The sequence below is a fragment of the Poecilia reticulata genome, chromosome 8 (genome assembly GCF_904066995.2).
Source record: "Poecilia reticulata chromosome 8, P_reticulata-male-v2, whole genome shotgun sequence".
NCBI classification, from domain to species: domain Eukaryota; kingdom Metazoa; phylum Chordata; class Actinopteri; order Cyprinodontiformes; family Poeciliidae; genus Poecilia; species Poecilia reticulata.
Genome location: NC_088837.1, coordinates 16306374 through 16324858, shown reverse-complemented (window position 1 = coordinate 16324858; position 18485 = coordinate 16306374). Strand labels below are relative to the sequence as shown.

The window sequence follows — 18485 nt, the reverse complement described above, 5'->3', positions numbered from 1 at the left end:
TCACATTTTGGAGAATATTAAGATTTTTTTTTTTTTTTTTAGCTTTGGAATTAGGGTTTTTCACAATGACTGAAAAAACAAACAAACAAAACAAAACAAAAAGAATGTCATTGTAATCAGAGCCATACTGAGCCAAGGTCCCATTATAGGCAGCTGCTTACTGTAACAACTTCAGTGTAATAACAAGGGGCAATCACCCATGGCAAAATAGAAGTGTTTGCTTTTGCAACGGACCTGCTCTGATTGTTAAAAGCGCCTGACAATATTATGGAAATCATCTCTCTTTGCTTATATTTTGCTTGCACTAGTAATGTTTTAGCAAAAAAAAAACTGTATGCAATGTTTACAAACTGTGAAGCTACTTCAATTCTAATCGGGCCTCAGACTAAGATGAATTGTTTGTATTCATTTGTTTCCGCGCATAGAGGTTGAATATTTAGCCGTTTTTTAAACCATGTGTGGGAGTTTTGGCGCTCTCAGTCTGAGAGCTATCAGTATATTTCAAAGTCGACTGAAGATGAATTTATAGAGAAGATATGGAGAGAGAACCTCAGCTAGAGCAGAATTGACTTCTGCAAAATTACTTTCAGTCGGTCTGAAGCAGGTCTCTGTGATCTTGGAATAGGTTTTTTTTTTTTTCCCAAGGTAAAAAGCTGTGGTGAAGGACTCCTCCTGCTTTCTGACTAGCAGTACTCACTCATTTGAAAATGACCACTGTGAACACAGTAGTCTGCAAGGTACAACGTGCAGTAAGGAGGGTTTTTTTCTTTTTTTTTTCTCCCCCCCCCCATCCACAACTATCAGAGCTCCAGTCCCAAATGGGAACTCTGCAAAAGCTGTGCAGTTACTATTTTGTTACTGCAGTTTTCCAAAAGCACAAAGCCAAATCTGTTCTTATGAAGCTACATTTATATTCCCCCCATGCAGCAATAAGTTACCTCTGGTGCCACTCGCATAAAAGGCTGTTGTCATCTTAAATGACTCCCCTTACTTACCTTATCTTTGTTCCTTTCAATAATCTAGTTTCAGTCCAAAACTTCCCCCCACTTTTTCCTCACTGACAAATGCTGTTTATACATTTTCAGCTGCTTTTAATGGCAGTTTCCTTCACATGATTGCACAAACCGAGTGGATGTGTGTCCTGACATCACTGTGATTGGCTCTTGATTGATGTAGTCAGAGCTGCTATCGGAGTGACATTGAAGTGTCTCTCTTGAGTGTTTACAAAGCTTGGATTTGGCAGCAGTCTTAGGAGAGGAAAATAGGTAAGCTCTTTAAAAAAAAAAAAACAAAAAAACTGTTGCGTCTTTATAAATCTTACTCGATAAAAAGGCTTTATCACCCCAGTAATTGGTTTGTCCTTTTTATTACAGCAGCCATTTGTGAAACTGTTGCCATCTTCTTTCATTTTCCCTGGACTAACAAGGTTATTGCTGTAGTTGTAATCAAATAATTGTTTCCTCATTTGTTTTGCATGGTTCATTATCCTTGCTTTACCACTGTCCCTATCTTGTAGGTCCCATGACAAGAAAGCCTCAGAGAGAGCCTCTCTGTGCAATTTCACACTCGTAACAGGAAAAAAAAAAAAGCTTCTGTTCCACTCGCAAACGTTTTGACTTTGCAAGAACAGAGAACACGTCTGTTTATAGTTGCATTTAAGGCTGTCATGCCGTTTCAAAGGGGAGATTTCGTCTCTGTTCGTCCCTCATCTCGCGAACGTCAGAGATGATGACTGAAGCGAGGCCTCGGGGGGAGAGCAAAGTCTGATATCAGCGAGTGCATTTGAAAGTTGGTCAGGCTGCTCGGAGAACAAACACTGCAGATGGCAAGAACTTTGGATGCGGCTTGAAATAGAAAAGCTCACCCAACGTTCATGACAGACTGACAGCCAATTATCAGCATCTCGTTTCTTCACAGAGTTCCTTTTTCTTGTACAGCTTCCATTCCGATTTGGGACTTAAAAAGGAGGCAATTTTTCCAGACAGTGATTTCTTCCAATATCTCATCTTCCGGTGCCTTTTTCGTGCGTGTGTGTGTGTTTTTTTTAAACACCGAAGAAGGATCTCCCATGGGGTTACAGTCTTGCAAGCCTTACAACTGCTGTCTACAAAGCAAATGGGAATGCAGACCGGCCGGTGTCTGCCCCTGTATTTGTGAGGATTGGAGATATTGCCCTGACCGCTGTTGTGACGTCTGCTGCCAGATGTGTGTGGACCTGTGCTCTGGCTTGTGTTCAGGAGACTGCAGTTATACTTTCTGCACGGTCTGTCTCGCTCTGGCGCAGAACTGCCTTTTACTTTTCACCGCCCGACAAAGTGAAACATCAGAGGCACGGCATAAGTAGAATTGCGATAAGGCAGCTGTTATACTAATTACCTTGTTTCTATCCCAGCTAACTGAATGTTTTATCTATTTTGGAAGCTGCAACCCCAGAACAGCTTGCATAGCTGAGAGTCGGAGACAAAAGCGTGACCAGAAGCCTCGAAATAACTCACAGGTGAAACATAGTTAGCCGCGCAGCATTAATTGCATTTGTTCTGAAGTCTTGGCAACAGCTGCGGGGCCTTAATGCAACTCGGTCCTTTGTTTTCCCGAAGAAACAGATAAATGGGAAATTCAAGTGCACTGTCTCTAATGAAAAGATTTTTCAGTTGAGCTACTAAACGTGAGCAAATGCTCAAAAAAATTCTGTGCCAAGAGTGGCACAGAATTCATCCTGCCGCACATATTGTACACCTGCAAATGCCATTTAAAGATAAAAGAACTGCAGTTCTTCAAAAGATGTGAGGCCAATTTCACCAAGACTTTATAGAACGCCAGGACCACTCACATCTGAAAGTTGATTTACGTGCAAAATAAAAAGACACAAAACTTTTTTTATCCTTGCTGTCTGACATCAAATAGGACTAAACTTTCGTCTTTTAGAAATGATTTGTTTTGCAAATGCTGGAATAGTGACAAATGTTATTTTTCTTTCTTCAAGTTCAGCCGTTTTAACATATTTCTTTAGTATTTGGTAGAAATGCCATTTAAGCTGTGACTCAAATATGTTTTAGTGTTCTTCCACAAGCTTCCCCAGTGACTTCACAGGGATTTTGCTCCTTTTCTGCTGACAGCTTAAAATTAGTCTGGACTGTGGTTCTGATTTACCTTTTCATTGTCATTTGTTTCTTAATCAGACAACATGGCATTTCTCAATGTTTGTCCATGTGTACTTTGGCAAACTGTAATCTAGCTTTTTACGTTCCTTTTGGAGTAATGTCTTCATCGTGTCCGAATAGCCTTTCAGTCCATGTTGGTGCAGGGCTCGTTTTACTCTGAATAATGAATCTTTTATTAGCTTCAGCCAGCATCTTCACAAGGCCTTTTCCTTTTGTTCTGAGTCTCAGACTAAAACCCGTGCATCTCTAGGACACAAACCTAGACATCCCCATGATGTTTACACTTGCATGTAAAACATGTTGACCAGATCAACATTGCACTGTAAGGAGGAAATAGTTACCTCTCCTTGATATATTAACTTATTTCTTGTGAAATATTGTTATTGAAAAGGCTTAAAAATGTCCCCATCTAAACTTCTGATTATGAAAGAAGTAAAAATAAAATTCTCAGCAGATTCTCTCTTTCGTTATTCTGGCATTTTGCAAACAGAAATGATATTGTCAACCCTCTAAATGGCTTAAAACAGGAAATTGAGTGGGAATACGGAATGTGATTGTGTTATTTTACACTGCATAGAAAGTTTTGATTTTATCTGTAGCTGAACAGCAGAAAGTCCTCAGCTTTGCGGAGCTGACCCGCAGGAAGAAAACACCTGAAATTTGCTTCCTGACAGACTTGTAGAAAGTTGAATCAATAGAAAGTGAAGCAAAGAGAGCAATGCAGTGTCAAGGTTTTGATCGCAGTTCATTGTTCGAGGCAAACCCACTGAGGTTTTGTGGATGTGTACAAAATGACTTTTCTTCTCTTTTTATGCTTGGCTGAAAGCAAATGCACATCACGCTCTGCCTTGGAGGACCAGTGTTGTGCTTATTTGCACATAACCGCAACCTGCACTCCAGAGGCTTTAGACGCTGTTTACACATAACAAATGTGTCAATAAAAATAGCGGGCAAATGCTAACATCAAGAAAAAGTTGAGAAGCCTTATTCACAGAAAAGTTCCAGAGAGAGAGTAAATAAAATGCTCTTTTTTACCCCAAAATTTATACTTCAAATAAACTGCATTTATGGTCTCCAGCCATTAAGTTACTCTTTGATCACTATATTCATATTGAAGACAGTGAGCCACCTTTTAGACCAGACAGCAAACACCAGATAACCATAAATAGAAGAAAATATAAAGGCGGAGGAGGAGCCATCACGAGCCGGGACGTAGTCCAACAGTAATGTCCGTGCCGAACTACAAGACATAAACACACCCAACATAACTTACTTTTTAATTTCAGCACAAACTGGCGTGGCTCGTCGTGGCTGCACACGCTGTGTTCCTGTTTCAGTTGGCATATCCGTCCTAGCTTGTAACTTTCAGCGTCAAACATTTTCCCGGCTTACATATTCAAAGATAACTATTTCCGGACTAAAGCGCGCCGGGACGGAGTCACGTGACGACGTGATGACGCCATCAGGACGTTGTATTAATTTTGTTTTTTTCTGTTAAATTGAGGACAGTTTTTTTCAGTGCTATGATTGTTTTAATTTATTTTGTATACTTTGATAAGAGTTTACTCAAGTTAGAAGTAATTGTTTCATTTTTTTGTTTGTGTGTGTTTGTTTTTCTTCTTGTGGGCGGAGACTATGACTATTAAAGAGGGCTTTGCACCGCAGGAAGTCAGTCTGACTTTAGACTCCCAACAGGTCGTGATGCTTATGGACTTCTGAGCTGCTATGAAGGTACTGCTGTTTTGTTTTGTTTTGTTTTGAAATCTTCCTGGACGTCCATTGTAAATACGTAACTTTTTTTCACCTGAAAATGAACACAATAAACTCCATCAGAAGTGAACTACAGGTTTGGCATATCTTTTTTTTTTTTTTTTTGCCAAAGTCATTACAGAGCCTAGCCACTGTGTGACGCTTTTTATTTTACATTTCTTTAAAAAAATCAGACAGTTCACAAGTTAAAGGAAAAGAAAAAACTGTCTGTGTTATTGTATGTGTTATTATGACAATAGATTTAGTCATTTGCAAAATACGTGTTAAAAATTTCTAATAGTTCAACCCTTTGAGCATTTTAATTTCGTGAATTTACAACCACAACATTTATATGATAGTGTCACAAGGTATAGTCATGAAATGGAAGAAGATGATTTCACAAAAAAAGCTTGGCAGCCATTTCTATGTAGATTCACTGAATCAATGCTTTGTAGAATAACTCATGAAATTCTATCATTACCAGATTTTGCAAAAGAGCTCAAGGTCAATCAAATTGGAAGGAAACTTCCTGTGAGCATGACATTTTTGAATCCACAAACAGATTCTTATTTGGTATGGATCAGGATGCTGACATGAATTAGATTATTTGGCAATATATCTGTCTGGATGTTTAGGGTTGTTGTACTGGAAAGGGAACTTTTGCCCCACTATCTTGTTTGTGCTGCTATGATTTTAAAGAGAATTTTCCTGTATTCAGCTACATCAACCTTCACATAAACTCTCCATCAGTCTTCCTGTTCCTGCTAAATAGTAATAAAAAAAACTACACCCTAATAGCAGGAAGCTGCCACCACCATTTTCCTTAAGGCAATGTGCAGTGGTAGTTTTCTACAAAACATTAGATTTTGAATGTAGGTCAAAAAGTCAAATTTTCATTTGACCAAAACGGCTTCTTCTACTTGTTTCCTCTTTCACCCATATGTCGAGGTGGCAAACAGTAAACATAACTTCTATCTTTCCATCGACAGTGGTCTATTCTTCCCTTTGTGACATTACACCCAGATTTGTGGAGTTCCCTAACCCAAACTAATACATGTCCTTACAGCATGTTCTAGCACCTAAAGTAGCTAGGCTGTGTGTGTGTGTGTGTGTGTGTGTGTGTGTGTATGTGTGTGTGTGTGTGTGTGTGTGTGTGTGTGTGTGTGTGTGTTCTAGTTTTTATCACCTCATGGGGACTTCAATCTGTTTACACACTCACGTCATGGGGACTTACTCCCTCGTGGGGACCTGAAGCCAAGTCCCCATAAGGGAAATCATTTTAAAATCGTTTTATAAGCCATTTTAAAGGTGCTGGTGAAGTTTTAGAAATGGCCCATAACACATGTTTTTCCGTCACTTTGTGTGTGTGTGTGTGACTCGATGCTGCCCCCATAAGGTTTCAGAGTGGTACTGCACCTCATTGGAATTCACACACTTTTCCAAATATGGTTGGGTTCTGCCTTCTTCCTGGTCCCCATAAGGAAGGTTATGGAAAGAACTTGAAATCATTTGGTTTAAATCACAATATCAACTTAGAAGATACAATCCACAACTGTAAATGAAAATAGACATTTTTTCTACAATGATTGACTCCACTGATTCAGTGTTTAGACTTTTGATACTGTGGAACTACCCATCATCAAGAATTGTTCATATGTATTTATATTGTCTGCCTAAAAAAGAGAAAAATACAAAAATGCGGTTAATTGTTTGAATTGATTAATAATTGGTGCTGTTTTTGTGTGTTTTGTATATTCTGGTTTATTTGGGTAAATGTATTGTTTTGGGAGGTGGTTGGATTTATTTACTCGTTTTAATAATTTTTCTCATCTCTTTGAGGTCACCTGGTCCTGTGTTGCCATGGTAGCGTGCCCATGAGCAAGGCTGACAAGGACCTGGTGTTTCCAATCAGCCTCATTGGAAAAATCCATTTTCTGAGAGGGGAGAGAGATGTATTTTGGATTTTGTTTGGGCCCAGATTGTTTTTGTTTCTAGTTTTGTTTGAGTTAATGGTAACTCTGTAGACACTTTTTAGGAATAGTTTAGTGCATATGTTTGTTCTTTATTTCTGAAAATATGAATGTCTCCACCCCTCTAATTAATCCTGGTGGGAGCCAATCCTTTAAAAGCCAGGTGGTTCAGATGAGGGGGAGATTCTCCCTCTTCTTGTTTTGACCAACATGTTAAGCTGTGAACTGAACTGAAATGTATGAAACTGAAGATAAACGAAAAAAATATTGAGAGCTCTAAAAACTCTAAATATAAAAAGTCTGGTTTCTTTTAAAGCGCAAACTAACACTCCCATTGTGGGCTATATCGGTCTGGACCTGTCCTGTTTTTATCCATATTTCTGCTGGCGAAATGCTTTTTCTGCACCTGCTGATTACATAGGGCAGGGGTGCCCAAAGTCAGTCCTCGAGGGCCAGCATCCTGCATGTTTTAGTTCTCTCCCTGGTGGTAGTAACAACCTGTTCAGTATGTTAATGTTCTTTGTAGGCCTCTAATGAGCCATCATTTGAACCAGGTGTGTTAAACCAGGGAGAGAACTAAAACATGCAGGATGCCAGTTTTTATGTTCCAGCTCTATGGAATAAACTTCCTGCTCCAAGTCTATAAGTCTGCCCCTACTTTGGGTTTATTTAAAACAAGGTTAAATACCTTTTATTTGAAGTTGCCTATTCTTAAAATCTTATTTTTAAAGAATTTCCATTCATTCACTATATTTGAAATTCTAATGTTTACTTTGTCTATTTTTAATTTGCTTGATTTTTTTTCTTCTTGTATGTTGTTTTTAACCTTTACCTGTTTTGTACAAGCACTTTGAATTGTCTCTGGCTGAAAAATGTTATAAATAAAGTTGCCTTGTCTTGCCTTGCAGTGCATAATACACTGGACAATGCACTGGGTATTATGCAGTGCATAATCCAATGCACTGTATGTTATGCACTGCATTGTCCAGTGCATTATGCACTGGATGATACAGGCCCTAAACAGCAGAGCAATAGAGGCTCAGATCTACCACACCAGACAAGACCCAAGGTGTAGGTTGTGCAAGGAGGCCCCTGAGACAGGCCAGCACATAACAGCAGGGTGCAAGATGCTGGCAGGGAAAGCGTACATGGAACAACATAACCAAGTAGAGGGCAAAGTGTACAGAAACATCTGTGCAGAATATGGACTGGAAGCCCCGAGATCAAAGTGGGGAACACCCCCAAAGGTGGTGGAGAATGACCGAGCTAAGATCCTGTGGGACTTCCAGATCCAGACAGACAAGACGAACCAACCGGACATTGTGGTGGTGGATAAAGAACTGAGGAAAGCCGTTGTGGTGGATGTAGTAATACCAAGCGACTACAACATCAGGAAAAAGGAGCATGAGAAACTGGAGAAATACCAGGGCCTCAGGGAGGAACTGGAAAAGACCTGGAAGGTGAAGACCACAGTGGTGCCTGTGGTCATCGGGGCCCTCGGGGCAGTCACCCCCAAACTGGAGCAGTGGCTCAAACAGATCCCAGGAACAACATCAGACATCTCAGTCCAGAAATGTGCAGTTCTAGGCACATGCAAGATACTGGAGGAGAACCTCAAGCTCCCAGGCCTCTGGTAGAGGACCCGAGCTCAGAGGATGAAACAGACCACCCGCAGAGGGTGAGAAGGGAATTTATATATAATTTTTAAAAATAACCAAACTGAATATTTGGTTATTTTTTAAGCCCCTCTGTCATTTGGCAGGTTACAATTAACACCTTTGACTAGTGCAAATGAAGACATGATAGAAGGAAAGGTCTTTTTTATTGTTTTTGAGTGAGTCGAAAACCTCCAAAGGAACTACTCTGGCATTTTTGTTTTCTGGAACTTTATGTGATGCAAGAGTAGCCATAACACATGCCTTTTTTTGCTGTAATTGGTGAATGACTTTAGTTTCCGTATTAATGTCAACGTTTTCAGATTCTATTGGCTCTGACGGTTCGAACGACATGTCAATCGTCAAAATTGACGAATGTGTTCCTGAGAAACTGCCCCGTGTAGTTTTGAAAAAATGAATTGGGAGGTTTTACGCAGAGAGCGCAGAGCGCAGTTATTGTAATGTAATTATGAGATATATTAGTTTTTCTTGTGATCATATCATTTTGACAACTTAGTTGTCATTGCTATTTGCATTTTCATTGTTATATAATTCTATTTGAAGTGTTATTGTGAGTTAATCTGTTCCATTTTCAGTCTATTACAATTTGTCTATTTTTTCTCTTTTTATGAATGAATGCAATGTGGACTTTTCAAAAGAACCCCCCAAAATAATTTAGATTTAATTACTTATTTATGATATATAATAATGTATTATATGAAAAGAATAAATGATTAAAACAGAACCTACAGAAATAAAAACTAAGAAAGTTCAAATGGCACAAATTGTTCCAAAATGGCTAATTTGGAAGGTCCGCCTAGATTTTTATCTACACTGAAAAAAGTGATTTTGGAGAGTGGTAAATATGATCTAAAAAAATCATATAAAATTTAATATTTTTTTTATTTAGCCAAGGAATTATAAAATAATGGGTAAATTTTACATATGCTACCCATTCGTTAACAGTAAAAACCATTACATTGGAAAATAGAGTAAAATATACCCCGAATCTTAAGTCTGGTGCTCCAAAGTCGCACATGCGTCAGACGCGTTTTTGAATGAGCGGGACAGGGAACTCTGCAGCCTTTGGCGGTAATGCTACTAACAATTTGTTGCCAACCGACAACAACAACAACAAGAAGAAGAAGAACTCTGCATCCTCCCTGCCATCGAACCGTGAGCTGAAGGTAAGCTATTTGTGAATAATAGCGCGAAGGCAAATTGTAATATTTGAAATGATGAGATATTACACTTCCCTTATATTCAATGTGCATCTGGTAACATGCCATTACTTGAAATCAACGATTGAATCTGTCCCTGGCGCCACCATGACGGTTGACTGTCTGGACAACTAAGTTGCAATGAAATGTGTTCGCGGTGTGCTTTTTACAAGATTAGCTAGCATGCATGACAGTGTCTGACCGCTGGTTTTAAGATTAGAAATGCAGCTTTTTCTAATATATTGAATGGACGGATGTTTAGGCAAAACATTGACTGTAAAGGGGTTAGTTCAGCTTTTGCCGAGTGTGGTTAAGGTATAATGGTCAGTAAGTATCTGCAGGTCTCTGCTCCCACATCACGCTGCACCGAAATACACAGCTGTCAATGAGGAACAATTCATTAGTGTATTATCGCCGCACATGAGAAGTCCCGTCTTAAAATACTACTATACTAATATGTCGCCAACAAACTTGACTGACGTGTTTTATGTTGTTTACTTGTTAGCTCTGTTAGCTCCCTTAACATGGCTGCTAGAGTCCGTCGCGGTCTGTTTAAAAACAAAATGATCCGCTCTCCAGATTACCTGCATACCTGCGCACGTGTCTCTGTTGTTAAAGTTTAGCGTTACTTCTCAGAGTTTTATTTTAAAATCGTTTCAAACATTAAATGAATTAAAATTGAAATAATTTGTAAAGAATTGATGTGCACAAAGTTGAGCTCCTTACAAACTTAAACTACCCTTTTGTTTTTAAGCAATTCGGTCTTACTGTATGTAATTCTCTCCCCACTCTCCACTAACAGTCTTTTCACTAAATTGTATCTCCCTACAGACACACAGCATTGAGAAAAAAAGGGATGCAGTTGTCTGCTGCCTCATTAACTACCTTGGTGAAAGACGAGATCTTTTCCATGACTGCCAGGTATGTCATTGATAACAGATAATTGATTAACTGAAGGGATCCTCTCCCTTCTCCTTTTATCTTCTGATCACTCCCCTTTGCTCTCCTTTAGATAAGTTGAAATGTATTGAAACAGCGTCTTCAATTAAATTAAAAATTATTTTTTTAGTTTTAAGGCCACAAGTCCTTAAAACTAATACAGCAAACAGTTGAATGTCCTGTATGTCAAAGTGCAGTTGCAGTGCTACATCTGACTAAGACTTATTCCAGTGTTGTAGTTTCCAAATTGGCTAGCATAAGCTCTCCTTTGGACATTTACGGAGTCCCCACAACACACATTAACCAGTGTTACCAAGTGTGTTAGATGCTGGTACAAAGTTGATCCCCAGAAGGACTTGTAACTAACTGTGTGTTGGATCCCCATAAGTCATGTCTGAGGTGTGTTGGGTCTCCATAAGTCATGTCTGAGGTGTTTGTAACACACAAAAACCAGATGCAGCACCTGAAAAATGTAGAAGATTTGAATTATTTCATTGACACAGTGTTTAATATGTTTTAGGGTTTTAGGGTTTTAATTCACAATTTCTAATCATCATTTTTAACTTCATTTTAAAATGTCACTGTATTTGTTCAAGAAATTAGTTTTTATTGAAGCAAGAACTTGGTTGTACATGTTTACATACAAATAAGTATTTTTAAAATATTTCAGACATTGACCATTGCAAGTGTGGAACCAACAAAAATGGATTCCAGTCTTCCATCACTCTCTTCAGGCACTCAGAGAAAATTTATGAGACGTTGAAGAGGACAGAGCTTCTAAACAGGTAGCTATCTTCAGATTTAGCTCCATACTTAACATTGTTTGGCTTATTATTCTGTTGAAATCATTATAATTTTGATTCTCAGTGGCAGCTTTGCTAGATTAGTGAATATCACCAAAGATTCAACATTTTGGACACCTATTATATTCCTGTCTCAGGTTTTAGATGCTGCAGACTTGGATTTAAAGACTTGAATAACAAAACTAATTGAATCAAATGTAACATTGAGGGTCAGAAGTGCCTGTGCAATGTGTTGTGTTGACATGCGGTGTGGCTGACTGACATTTTATGGCCACAAGTCCTTAAAACTAATACAGCAAACAGTTGAATGTCCTGTATGTCAAAGTGCAGTTGCAGTGCTACATCTGACTAAGACTTATTCCAGTGTTGTAGTTTCCAAATTGGCTAGCCAAAGCTCTCCTTTGGACATTTACGGAGTCCCCACAACACACATTAACCAGTGTTACCAAGTGTGTTAGATGCTGGTACAAAGTTGATCCCCAGAAGGACTTGTAACTAACTGTGTGTTGGGTCCCCATAAGTCATGTCTGAGGTGTTTGTAACACACAAAAACCAGATGCAGCACCTGAAAAATGTAGAAGATTTGAATTATTTCATTGACACAGTGTTTAATATGTTTTAGGGTTTTAGGGTTTTAATTCACAATTTCTAATCATCATTTTTAACTTCATTTTAAAAATGTCACTGTATTTGTTCAAGAAATTAGTTTTAATTGAAGCAAGCACTTGGTTGTACATGTTTACATACAAATAAGTATTTTTAAAATATTTCAGACATTGACCATTGCAAGTGTGGAACCAACAAAAATGGATTCCAGTCTTCCATCACTCTCTTCAGGCACTCAGAGAAAATTTATGAGACCTTGAAGAGGACAGAGCTTCTAAACAGGTCGCTATCTTCAGATTTAGCTCCATACTTAACATTGTTTGGCTTATTATTCTGTTGAAATCATTATAATTTTGATTCTCAGTGGCAGCTTTGCTAGATTAGTGAATATCACCAAAGATTCAATATTTTGGACACCTATTATATTCCTGTCTCAGGTTTTAGATGCTGCAGACTTGGATTTAAAGACGTGAATAACAAAACTAATTGAATCAAAAGTAACATTGAGGGTCAGAAGTGCCTGTGCAATGTGTTGTGTTGACATGCGGTGTGGCTGACTGACATTTTATGGCCACAAGTCCTTAAAACTAATACAGCAAACAGTTGAATGTCCTGTATGTCAAAGAGCAGTTGCAGTGCTACATCTGACTAAGACTTATTCCAGTGTTGTAGTTTCCAAATTGGCTAGCCAAAGCTCTCCTTTGGACATTTACGGAGTCCCCACAACACACATTAACCAGTGTTACCAAGTGTGTTAGATGCTGGTACAAAGTTGATCCCCAGAAGGATTTGTAACTAACTGTGTGTTGGGTCCCCATAAGTCATGTCTGAGGTGTGATGGGTCTCCATAAGCCATGTCTGAGGTGTTTGTAACACACAAAAACCAGATGCAGCACCTGAAAAATGTAGAAGATTTGAATTATTTCATTGACACAGTGTTTAATATGTTTTAGGGTTTAGGGTTTTAATTCACAATTTCTAATCATCATTTTTAACTTCATTTTAAAAATGTCACTGTATTTGTTCAAGAAATTAGTTTTTATTGAAGCAAGCACTTGGTTGTACATGTTTACATACAAATAAGTATTTTTAAAATATTTCAGACATTGACCATTGCAAGTGTGGAACCAACAAAAATGGATTCCAGTCTTCCATCACTCTCTTCAGGCACTCAGAGAAAATTTATGAGACGTTGAAGAGGACAGAGCTTCTAAACAGGTAGCTATCTTCAGATTTAGCTCCATACTTAACATTGTTTGGCTTATTATTCTGTTCGAATCAATATAATTTTGATTCTCAGTGGCAGCTTTGCTAGATTAGTGAATATCACCAAAGATTCAACATTTTGGACACCTATTATATTCCTGTCTCAGGTTTTAGATGCTGCAGACTTGGATTTAAAGACTTGAATAACAAAACTAATTGAATCAAATGTAACATTGAGGGTCAGAAGTGCCTGTGCAATGTGTTGTGTTGACATGCGGTGTGGCTGACTGACATTTTATGGCCACAAGTCCTTAAAACTAATACAGCAAACAGTTGAATGTCCTGTATGTCAAAGTGCAGTTGCAGTGCTACATCTGACTAAGACTTATTCCAGTGTTGTAGTTTCCAAATTGGCTAGCCAAAGCTCTCCTTTGGACATTTACGGAGTCCCCACAACACACATTAACCAGTGTTACCAAGTGTGTTAGATGCTGGTACAAAGTTGATCCCCAGAAGGACTTGTAACTAACTGTGTGTTGGGTCCCCATAAGTCATGTCTGAGGTGTTTGTAACACACAAAAACCAGATGCAGCACCTGAAAAATGTAGAAGATTTGAATTATTTCATTGACACAGTGTTTAATATGTTTTAGGGTTTTAGGGTTTTAATTCACAATTTCTAATCATCATTTTTAACTTCATTTTAAAAATGTCACTGTATTTGTTCAAGAAATTAGTTTTAATTGAAGCAAGCACTTGGTTGTACATGTTTACATACAAATAAGTATTTTTAAAATATTTCAGACATTGACCATTGCAAGTGTGGAACCAACAAAAATGGATTCCAGTCTTCCATCACTCTCTTCAGGCACTCAGAGAAAATTTATGAGACCTTGAAGAGGACAGAGCTTCTAAACAGGTCGCTATCTTCAGATTTAGCTCCATACTTAACATTGTTTGGCTTATTATTCTGTTGAAATCATTATAATTTTGATTCTCAGTGGCAGCTTTGCTAGATTAGTGAATATCACCAAAGATTCAATATTTTGGACACCTATTATATTCCTGTCTCAGGTTTTAGATGCTGCAGACTTGGATTTAAAGACTTGAATAACAAAACTAATTGAATCAAAAGTAACATTGAGGGTCAGAAGTGCCTGTGCAATGTGTTGTGTTGACATGCGGTGTGGCTGACTGACATTTTATGGCCACAAGTCCTTAAAACTAATACAGCAAACAGTTGAATGTCCTGTATGTCAAAGAGCAGTTGCAGTGCTACATCTGACTAAGACTTATTCCAGTGTTGTAGTTTCCAAATTGGCTAGCCAAAGCTCTCCTTTGGACATTTACGGAGTCCCCACAACACACATTAACCAGTGTTACCAAGTGTGTTAGATGCTGGTACAAAGTTGATCCCCAGAAGGATTTGTAACTAACTGTGTGTTGGGTCCCCATAAGTCATGTCTGAGGTGTGATGGGTCTCCATAAGCCATGTCTGAGGTGTTTGTAACACACAAAAACCAGATGCAGCACCTGAAAAATGTAGAAGATTTGAATTATTTCATTGACACAGTGTTTAATATGTTTTAGGGTTTAGGGTTTTAATTCACAATTTCTAATCATCATTTTTAACTTCATTTTAAAAATGTCACTGTATTTGTTCAAGAAATTAGTTTTTATTGAAGCAAGCACTTGGTTGTACATGTTTACATACAAATAAGTATTTTTAAAATATTTCAGACATTGACCATTGCAAGTGTGGAACCAACAAAAATGGATTCCAGTCTTCCATCACTCTCTTCAGGCACTCAGAGAAAATTTATGAGACGTTGAAGAGGACAGAGCTTCTAAACAGGTAGCTATCTTCAGATTTAGCTCCATACTTAACATTGTTTGGCTTATTATTCTGTTGAAATCATTATAATTTTGATTCTCAGTGGCAGCTTTGCTAGATTAGTGAATATCACCAAAGATTCAACATTTTGGACACCTATTATATTCCTGTCTCAGGTTTTAGATGCTGCAGACTTGGATTTAAAGACTTGAATAACAAAACTAATTGAATCAAATGTAACATTGAGGGTCAGAAGTGCCTGTGCAATGTGTTGTGTTGACATGCGGTGTGGCTGACTGACATTTTATGGCCACAAGTCCTTAAAACTAATACAGCAAACAGTTGAATGTCCTGTATGTCAAAGTGCAGTTGCAGTGCTACATCTGACTAAGACTTATTCCAGTGTTGTAGTTTCCAAATTGGCTAGCCAAAGCTCTCCTTTGGACATTTACGGAGTCCCCACAACACACATTAACCAGTGTTACCAAGTGTGTTAGATGCTGGTACAAAGTTGATCCCCAGAAGGACTTGTAACTAACTGTGTGTTGGGTCCCCATAAGTCATGTCTGAGGTGTTTGTAACACAAAAACCAGATGCAGCACCTGAAAAATGTAGAAGATTTGAATTATTTCATTGACACAGTGTTTAATATGTTTTAGGGTTTTAGGGTTTTAATTCACAATTTCTAATCATCATTTTTAACTTCATTTTAAAAATGTCACTGTATTTGTTCAAGAAATTAGTTTTAATTGAAGCAAGCACTTGGTTGTACATGTTTACATACAAATAAGTATTTTTAAAATATTTCAGACATTGACCATTGCAAGTGTGGAACCAACAAAAATGGATTCCAGTCTTCCATCACTCTCTTCAGGCACTCAGAGAAAATTTATGAGACCTTGAAGAGGACAGAGCTTCTAAACAGGTCGCTATCTTCAGATTTAGCTCCATACTTAACATTGTTTGGCTTATTATTCTGTTGAAATCATTATAATTTTGATTCTCAGTGGCAGCTTTGCTAGATTAGTGAATATCACCAAAGATTCAACATTTTGGACACCTATTATATTCCTGTCTCAGGTTTTAGATGCTGCAGACTTGGATTTAAAGACTTGAATAACAAAACTAATTGAATCAAAAGTAACATTGAGGGTCAGAAGTGCCTGTGCAATGTGTTGTGTTGACATGCGGTGTGGCTGACTGACATTTTATGGCCACAAGTCCTTAAAACTAATACAGCAAACAGTTGAATGTCCTGTATGTCAAAGAGCAGTTGCAGTGCTACATCTGACTAAGACTTATTCCAGTGTTGTAGTTTCCAAATTGGCTAGCCAAAGCTCTCCTTTGGACATTTACGGAGTCCCCACAACACACATTAACCAGTGTTACCAAGTGTGTTAGATGCTGGTACAAAGTTGATCCCCAGAAGGATTTGTAACTAACTGTGTGTTGGGTCCCCATAAGTCATGTCTGAGGTGTGTTGGGTCTCCATAAGCCATGTCTGAGGTGTTTGTAACACACAAAAACCAGATGCAGCACCTGAAAAATGTAGAAGATTTGAATTATTTCATTGACACAGTGTTTAATATGTTTTAGGGTTTAGGGTTTTAATTCACAATTTCTAATCATCATTTTTAACTTCATTTTAAAAATGTCACTGTATTTGTTCAAGAAATTAGTTTTTATTGAAGCAAGCACTTGGTTGTACATGTTTACATACAAATAAGTATTTTTAAAATATTTCAGACATTGACCATTGCAAGTGTGGAACCAACAAAAATGGATTCCAGTCTTCCATCACTCTCTTCAGGCACTCAGAGAAAATTTATGAGACGTTGAAGAGGACAGAGCTTCTAAACAGGTAGCTATCTTCAGATTTAGCTCCATACTTAACATTGTTTGGCTTATTATTCTGTTGAAATCATTATAATTTTGATTCTCAGTGGCAGCTTTGCTAGATTAGTGAATATCACCAAAGATTCAACATTTTGGACACCTATTATATTCCTGTCTCAGGTTTTAGATGCTGCAGACTTGGATTTAAAGACTTGAATAACAAAACTAATTGAATCAAATGTAACATTGAGGGTCAGAAGTGCCTGTGCAATGTGTTGTGTTGACATGCGGTGTGGCTGACTGACATTTTATGGCCACAAGTCCTTAAAACTAATACAGCAAACAGTTGAATGTCCTGTATGTCAAAGTGCAGTTGCAGTGCTACATCTGACTAAGACTTATTCCAGTGTTGTAGTTTCCAAATTGGCTAGCATAAGCTCTCCTTTGGACATTTACGGAGTCCCCACAACACACATTAACCAGTGTTACCAAGTGTGTTAGATGCTGGTACAAAGTTGATCCCCAGAAGGATTTGTAACTAACTGTGTGTTGGGTCCCCATAAGTCATGTCTGAGGTGTGTTGGGTCTCCATAAGTCATGTCTGAGGTGTTTGTAACACAAAAACCAGATGCAGCACCTGAAAAATGTAGAAGATTTGAATTATTTCATTGACACAGTGTTTAATATGTTTTAGGGTTTTAGGGTTTTAATTCACAATTTCTAATCATCATTTTTAACTTCATTTTAAACATGTCACTGTATTTGTTCAAGAAATTAGTTTTTATTGAAGCAAGCACTTGGTTGTACATGTTTACATACAAATAAGTATTTTTAAAATATTTCAGACATTGACCATTGCAAGTGTGGAACCAACAAAAATGGATTCCAGTCTTCCATCACTCTCTTCAGGCACTCAGAGAAAATTTATGAGACCTTGAAGAGGACAGAGCTTCTAAACAGGTCGCTATCTTCAGATTTAGCTCCATACTTAACATTGTTTGGCTTATTATTCTGTTGAAATCATTATAATTTTGATTCTCAGTGGCAGCTTTGCTAGATTAGTGAATATCACCAAAGATTCAACATTTTGGACACCTATTATATTCCTGTCTCAGGTTTTAGATGCTGCAGACTTGGATTTAAAGACGTGAATAACAAAACTAATTGAATCAAAAGTAACATTGAGGGTCAGAAGTGCCTGTGCAATGTGTTGTGTTGACATGCGGTGTGGCTGACTGACATTTTATGGCCACAAGTCCTTAAAACTAATACAGCAAACAGTTGAATGTCCTGTATGTCAAAGAGCAGTTGCAGTGCTACATCTGACTAAGACTTATTCCAGTGTTGTAGTTTCCAAATTGGCTAGCCAAAGCTCTCCTTTGGACATTTACGGAGTCCCCACAACACACATTAACCAGTGTTACCAAGTGTGTTAGATGCTGGTACAAAGTTGATCCCCAGAAGGATTTGTAACTAACTGTGTGTTGGGTCCCCATAAGTCATGTCT

At 38.0% G+C, this 18485-nt stretch overlaps 1 long non-coding RNA gene across 1 annotated transcript; it reads left to right on the top strand.

The window, feature by feature from the left end:
* The first annotated feature begins 9536 nt into the window (after positions 1-9536).
* LOC145552572 (uncharacterized) lies at positions 9537-12369 on the top strand. Its single transcript, XR_014088663.1, has 3 exons — positions 9537-10676; positions 11365-11479; positions 12271-12369. It is a non-coding gene; the product is annotated as an uncharacterized LOC145552572 (long non-coding RNA).
* The last annotated feature ends 6116 nt before the right edge of the window (positions 12370-18485 follow it).